The sequence below is a fragment of the Anastrepha ludens genome, chromosome 2 (assembly GCF_028408465.1).
Source record: "Anastrepha ludens isolate Willacy chromosome 2, idAnaLude1.1, whole genome shotgun sequence".
Taxonomy (NCBI): Eukaryota; Metazoa; Arthropoda; class Insecta; order Diptera; family Tephritidae; genus Anastrepha; species Anastrepha ludens.
The window spans coordinates 63,461,028-63,467,630 of record NC_071498.1 but is presented as its reverse complement, the minus strand read 5'-3'; the positions used below and the strand labels follow the sequence as shown (position 1 = coordinate 63,467,630).

Genomic DNA, 6,603 nt, shown 5'->3' with positions numbered 1-6,603 from the left:
GTTCTCATTAATTTGTTTAGCCTAAATCTCACAAATCTCAATATTGCCCAGCCATTCACTGAATTTTCCTCCTCCTTTTGTTTGTTTTGAATCGAAAAGGGAGCTGAAGTCAGACTTGTCAAAATCGCGAAAAATAAAGTATTACTATTATCGTTAAGTAATTTTGTTGTAGTGAAACTCAATAAATAAAGAGAAAATAACAAAGCAAGGTTAGGAACAAAGAGTCATTGAGAAACAAAGAGTGAACTCAACATGAATTCTACCCATATTTTTAAAGACACATTTGACAGCTTTAAAAGTCTCTAGTAAGGATTTCCTTCTTTCCTTGCCTTCAGTAAGCATGCACCCTTATTGACATATCTTTACAATTATCTGCTGAAGATGTGAACATGCGAGTATACATGTTTTGCCATTCAATGTCCCCATACAGCTTTCAGCCTTTCTTATACACACCCCTTTTTATGCAAATTATTGTATTTTTGTGTACGTACCTATGCAAGCAGGTACAAATTTTGAGTTTGAAATGCAAATCAGTATCACAAATTGCTCCTGGCGCTGTTTGTCAATGCTCCGTTAGTGGCTCTTTAAAGCCGCCTAGCATATGAAGGTATTCGTAATCCTTACATTCTAAGGGGGTGTAGCTCAATTGGTAGAGCGCTCGCTTAGCATGCGAGAGGTACGAGGATCGATGCCTCGCACCTCCAAATTAAATTTTTCCTTCACAGAAAAAGTAAATTTTTATTTTAGTTTCCCTTTTTCTTGTTTTACTTTCGCAGTGCAATACAGTGAAATACATGAAAAAAATGCATGGCTTAGAAAAATAAAAATATATCTGATGAAGCTCAATATATCAGGAAAGCAGCAAAGTTTCTAATTACATACTTATATGAGGTTCGGGTTCACCTATCAAATTTTAATTTTTCAAGCTGTGCAAATTTAAAAGGGAAAGTTTTGCAATGAAATTTTTCAACTTGAAATTCTAACTGACTTATATATATGGGGGCCGCCGTAGTTGTTGTTGTTGTTAACAGCATAGGTAGCCCTGTCAGTGTAGGCATATCATCGTTCGTTTTCGTCTAGCTCATCTAAGGGTAGGCCCAGGAAACATGCTGTTTCGACAGGTTGGGTCCAAAGGGAGAGGGGGGTTAGATGAGTCGGTTTGAGGGGGCATGTGAAGAGGTGGTTAGTGTCGTGCGGGGTACCTTCACATGCCGGACATGTGTTTGGTATGTCGGGGTCGATTCTGGATATGTAGGAGTTTAACCTGCTACAGTATCCAGTACGTAGTTGTGCCAGTGTTACACGGGTCTCACGGGGAAGCTGGAGCTCTTCATCTGCGATAGGTGGTGGTTGGACTCCGATTACGGCATTCACAGGACGGGAGTTCAAGAAGGTGGTAACGGTCTCCCGGTGAATGTCGTTTATAGACTGTCTAAATACTGTCCGGTCCAGTAGGTTACGGTCAGTCTTGTCCTGGATATCGCCAGCGTAGTCAAAGAGGTGTCTCCTGACGTGCCTGGGAGGCGGCTCGGGCTCAAGCAGGTGTCTGCAGGGATGAGACCTACGGTAACATCCGAGCAGGAACTGCTTGCTGAGCAATTTGTTGTGCTCCGCAACTGGGAGCATTTGTGCCTCGTTGTGAAGGTGTTGGATAGGTGACATCAGGAGGCACCCGGTCGCTGTCCGAATGGCGGTATTTTGACAGGTCTGTAGCTTAGTCCACTGCGAATCACTAGTTCCAGGCGACCAGACAGGCGCAGCATAGTTTAGAACCGGCCGGCCAATTGCCTTAAATGTCGAAAGCAACAGTTCTTTGTCTTTGCCCCAAGTGCTGCCGGCCTGCGATTTGAGGACCTTGTTGCGATTTTGGACTTTAGTGGCAATTGCGGTTGTATGCGCAGAGAAGGAGAGCAAGCTGTCAAAGGTTACACCCAAAATTTTGGGGTTATTCACAGTCGGAATTGGTGTGTCGTCGACTTTTACCTTAAGGGACAGCTTGACCTCCTTTGTCCAGGTGGTGAAAAGGGTCGCCGTGGACTTGGTGGGGGAAAGTTGGAGATTCCTCGCAGTGAAAAAGCGAGAAAGGTCGGTGAGGCAGTTTTTCACTTTGGAACACAGGCCATCGATGTCATTGCCCGACGCCATTATCGTGCAATCGTCAGCGTATGAGATCAGGGAAACTCCCGCTGGTGGTTGGGGGAGCTTCGAGATGTAGAAGTTAAAAAGCAAGGGTGAAAGGACACCACCCTGCGGTACGCCTTGCTTAATCTTCCTCTGCTTTGACATTTGATCTCGAAAAATCACTGACGAGTGCCGACCGCTCAGGTAATTCGCGGACCACCTCTTCAGCCCTGGCAGGAGTGTCGACTGATAAATGTCATCTAGTAGCGTGGAATGGCTGACTGTATCGAAAGCCTTTTTCAAGTCCAACGCTACTAGGACAGTCCTCTCGCAGGGGCGGTTTTGGTTGAGCCCGCGATTTATCCGGGCGTTTATGGCGGTGAGTGCAGTGGTGGTGCTGTGCACTCGTCGGAAACCGTGCTGATGTGGGGCTGGGGCCAGGTGTTTCGTGTAGAGTGGGAGTAGGAGGGCTTCAAGTGTCTTCACTACTGGGGAAAGGAGAGTTATCGGCCGATAAGACCCCTTGGTTGGCGGGTTTCCCAGGTTTCAGTAGTGGGACCACTCTCCCTGCTTTCCACTTGTCAGGGATGATGAGAGTGGCCATGGACAGATTGAAAACCCTTGTGAGAAATCCTACTCCCAGGGGTCCCAGATGCTTCAGCATCAGCGCGTTTAAGCCGTCAGGGCCAATGGCTTTCGATGATTTCGAATTTTTGATGGCCCCCTGAACCTCATCACCGGAGAAAGTAAGTGGCGCACTGTTGTTCGTCAGTTTGTGCAGCCTTCTGGTAGCACGACGCTTGGTTCTGTCGCCCGGAGGATGCAATATAAAAAGCCGGCTAAAATAGCTCGCGCATCTCTTCGGGTCCGACGAAGTGCAACCGTTGAAGGTGATAGCCACCTTGTCGTTGTGCTTCGTCGGGTTTGACAGAGACCTAACGGTGGACCAGAGCTTACTCACCCCAGAGGTGAGGTTGCAGGTCTTCAGGTGCTCAACCCATTTAGTCCGCTTATGCTGGTTTACCAGTTGCCGGATCTCCAAATTGAGATCCCATGGCAGCCGGTTCTACGTACCGGAATGACTCGGGTTTTTCCCGACCAAGGGCTGCCGCCCCAGTATACTAGCCCTAGGGGCCGCCGTAGTCGAATGGGTTGGTGCGTGACTACCATTCGGAATTCACAGAGAGAACGTTGGTTCGAATATCGGTGAAACACCAAAATTAAGAAAACATTCAGCTTTTTTAAGCTGATTGCAATGGTGCATCAACCACTCCTGCACAAGATAAGACGAATATTTTGGGTCATTATCTTGTTGAAATTGCCAAGTTGTCCCCTTAAGGCTCAGTTTTTCAACACTTGGACTTAAATTTTCTTTAAGAATGTCGCGATACACAACATGCTTATCCATTGTCTCATCTATGAACACGAGACAGATGTCCGAGACCAGATGCCGCGAAACACCTCCAACCCATCACATTTCCTCCATTGTGTTTAACTGTTTTGAGCAGGTTGTTCTCTTGAAGCTCTTTATTTGGCTTTCGCCAAATCTTTTGTGCTCCATCTGACCCAAATAAATTGAATTTTGATTCATCACTAAATATGGCGGTGTTCCAAAAAGCGTCGGGCATATTTAAATGCTCTTTAGCAAATTCTAGCCTCTTTTTCTTATTTACCTTCGAAATGAAGGGTTTGCGTCGAGGAACCCGGCCATGATACCCAGCCTTATATAGTGTATTCCAAACAGTTTTGTAGGTTGAAATTGATTTCAAATGAGTTTTGCACATTGGGTCTCGCACAATTTTACAGCCGAAGTTTTTGGATTTTGTGCCATCGTGGATACCACAATTCGCTCCTGTTGTTCGGTTAATTTTTTTGGGCGGTCAGATCTGCTCTCCGGAGCTAGTTTGCCAGTATTGCAATAATGCATAACGATGTTTCGAACGCTGGACCATGATTTATGGACAAGTTTGCCAATTTCGCGATAGGATTTTTTTCTAAATACAGTTTTATCATTAATTGACGTAGTTCTATGGATATTTCAGGACCACGGCCCATTTTGGACTATGCCCGTTGAAACCGCGATCAAAAGTGATGGCGACAGTATGCAATTCCTAAAACGTACGAATAAGTAAAAAGCTTGACTTTATTGACTCATTGTATATTTTAGAAGAGAAACTGGTGACAGAAATTTCCAATTGAAAGGCAACGGCCGGGTAATTAGTCTGACATTTTCAATTGTTAGCCTATAGGGGATTTCCATTCAGATCATTGTGCGATGTGCTTTACATTTGCTGCTAATTTTGTGCCTATGGATGAATTATCAGTAGTTGGTTTATCCTTTCTAGAAGCACAACAACAATGAAAGCCCAGGCCTTTATCTCGCAGGCTCGCAGACTCCAGTAAATATATTGGCCTAAGACTTGCAAGTCAGCAGGTGGTCAGATTGGTTTTGCCAATAACTACAGTTTTTACTGTTCCCATATTACTCAAATAATACCCGCCGTAAAGGTTATACAACTGCATTTAAACTCGCTAAAAGTTTGATAGAATATGAGTGAATATTCCTGACTAATTTCTAAATGATTACCAGAACTAGAGCGCAGTTAAGCAAAGGAATATCTGAGCTACTATAGCTTCCAGTTCATGTTAATCAAACCGCATTCCCCGGTCACTAGCTTAGTTGAATGCTAGTCTTCATCTAACCAAGAAGTATTTATCTCGCTGCCAAGGCAGTTGAGAGCAGAGACAGAAAGCCCAAGGCGCCAATGCACATCTCGCCTTAACTGAGATCTAAGTGAATAAATGAGTGAGTAATATGAAAATTTATAACACTTGGATGCCCAAAGCAGTATGAACCGCGATTGAAGAAGAGAACGAAAAGATCACTGAAATTATCAAAAAAAAGAGGAAAGATTCTGGAGTCACAATTGCTAGCGCCGCAGGACGAACCAAAGGTGCAAGTCAAGCAGCAGCCGGGCAACTATCAAATGGTAGCAACAGTTGCTGCCGCCACTAAACGCGCAAATGGAAAACTCATTTAGCAGCAAAATAGTAGGAAAACAAGAAGCGCACAGCCAGCCACAGAGTTTCGCAAATGACACAAAATATGACGCGAACAAAAACTAAAAAAAGTAGTTTTGCACACAATTCGCTGCTGCATTCCTGTTGATGCCGGTGTTGCTTGCGGCAAGTGCACCAAATGAGCCTTAGAAACGGCCGCAAAATACATTTTGTCGTAATCAGCAGACCAGCTATGAAAACCTAAAATAAAAATCACCGCAATCGCTAAAAGACATCATCAGCGGAACGTCAATGGATGGTGATTTAGCTGGCACGAGTAGGAGGCCCAAGCGTTGAGCGACGAGTTGAAAGGGTTCGTAGTCGATTGGTGCAGTGGCAGCAACACAGACCAGAAGTAAACTTACACTTAACATGCATTTAGTTACTTAAACGACGTTGTTGTTATTTTTCACTATTTTTCTCCGTTTTCCTTCTTTTACTATTTTGCATTCCTTTATAGGCTGCTATATCGGCTTCCGGCTGCTTGGCAGCACTGCGCGCGCGCATTTCCACCATTTGATCACTCAAACAAATGTAACCCCTCGAGCGAGTGTATGGCACAACCAAATTGATTGCACTAATTTGCAGGTTTTAGTAAACGAAAAATAAATTGGCAGCTACAAATTTCCGGAGAAATGCAAAGCAAAAAGCAAAAAGCAAAAACCAGAAATGAAGGCTGACACGTTGATGACATCGGCGGTTAGTGTGATTAGATCATCGACGGTCCAATTATAAATTTGGAAATTTTCTTAATTTTCACACCCACATGGCAAAGTAAGACCTAAGAGTCATTCGATTATTGCTCTCTTTTGTAGTTTTGCTCACACCTCCAGAGCGCAACACGATTTACAGATTGCAGCTGACTTCAAGTCCGAAATAAGTTCTTTGATAGTTTTGTGTTTGATGAAGGCAGCAAGCGCCACCGCGTCCCAAAATGGAGGTTAAAAGACAGAAAATCCGACGCACTCTTCAGCTATGACCCATGTGAGAAACCAAAAAAAAGCATTAAGAAGCATCTGACGAAACGTAGCAAAGCTGATGAAGATTAACGCTTCCGTAATTTTGTGTAAACATTTCAAACAAATCAGAGGAAAATTGAGGGAGTTATAGAACTTTGACTGACAACATCATGGACAACATCGAGGCGTTGGGCTCATTTGACCTTTTTTGTTAAACTTAAATTTTTAACTTAAATTCGTCCTGTACCAGAAATTAGGGTAAGCTGGTGCAAACGAGCATCAAGTCTAGATTAACGGTCAAGAAGGCCTCGCTGTGTTTTTGATTTGATATAAACACAAGGGCTTTTTCAAATACTAAATTCTGATCGCTATCTTCAAAAACTGGCCCAATTAGAGCGATGGATAGATTAGATGGGGCGAATAAGAAGGCTACTGCATTCCATTAAAATAATGTCAGTCCAGA

At 43.9% G+C, this 6,603-nt stretch overlaps 1 non-coding gene across 1 annotated transcript; it reads left to right on the top strand.

Moving 5' to 3' along the window:
- The first annotated feature begins 631 nt into the window (after positions 1-631).
- Trnaa-agc (transfer RNA alanine (anticodon AGC)) lies at positions 632-704 on the top strand. Its single transcript has one exon. It is a non-coding gene; the product is annotated as a tRNA-Ala (tRNA).
- Positions 705-6,603: the final 5,899 nt, after the last annotated feature.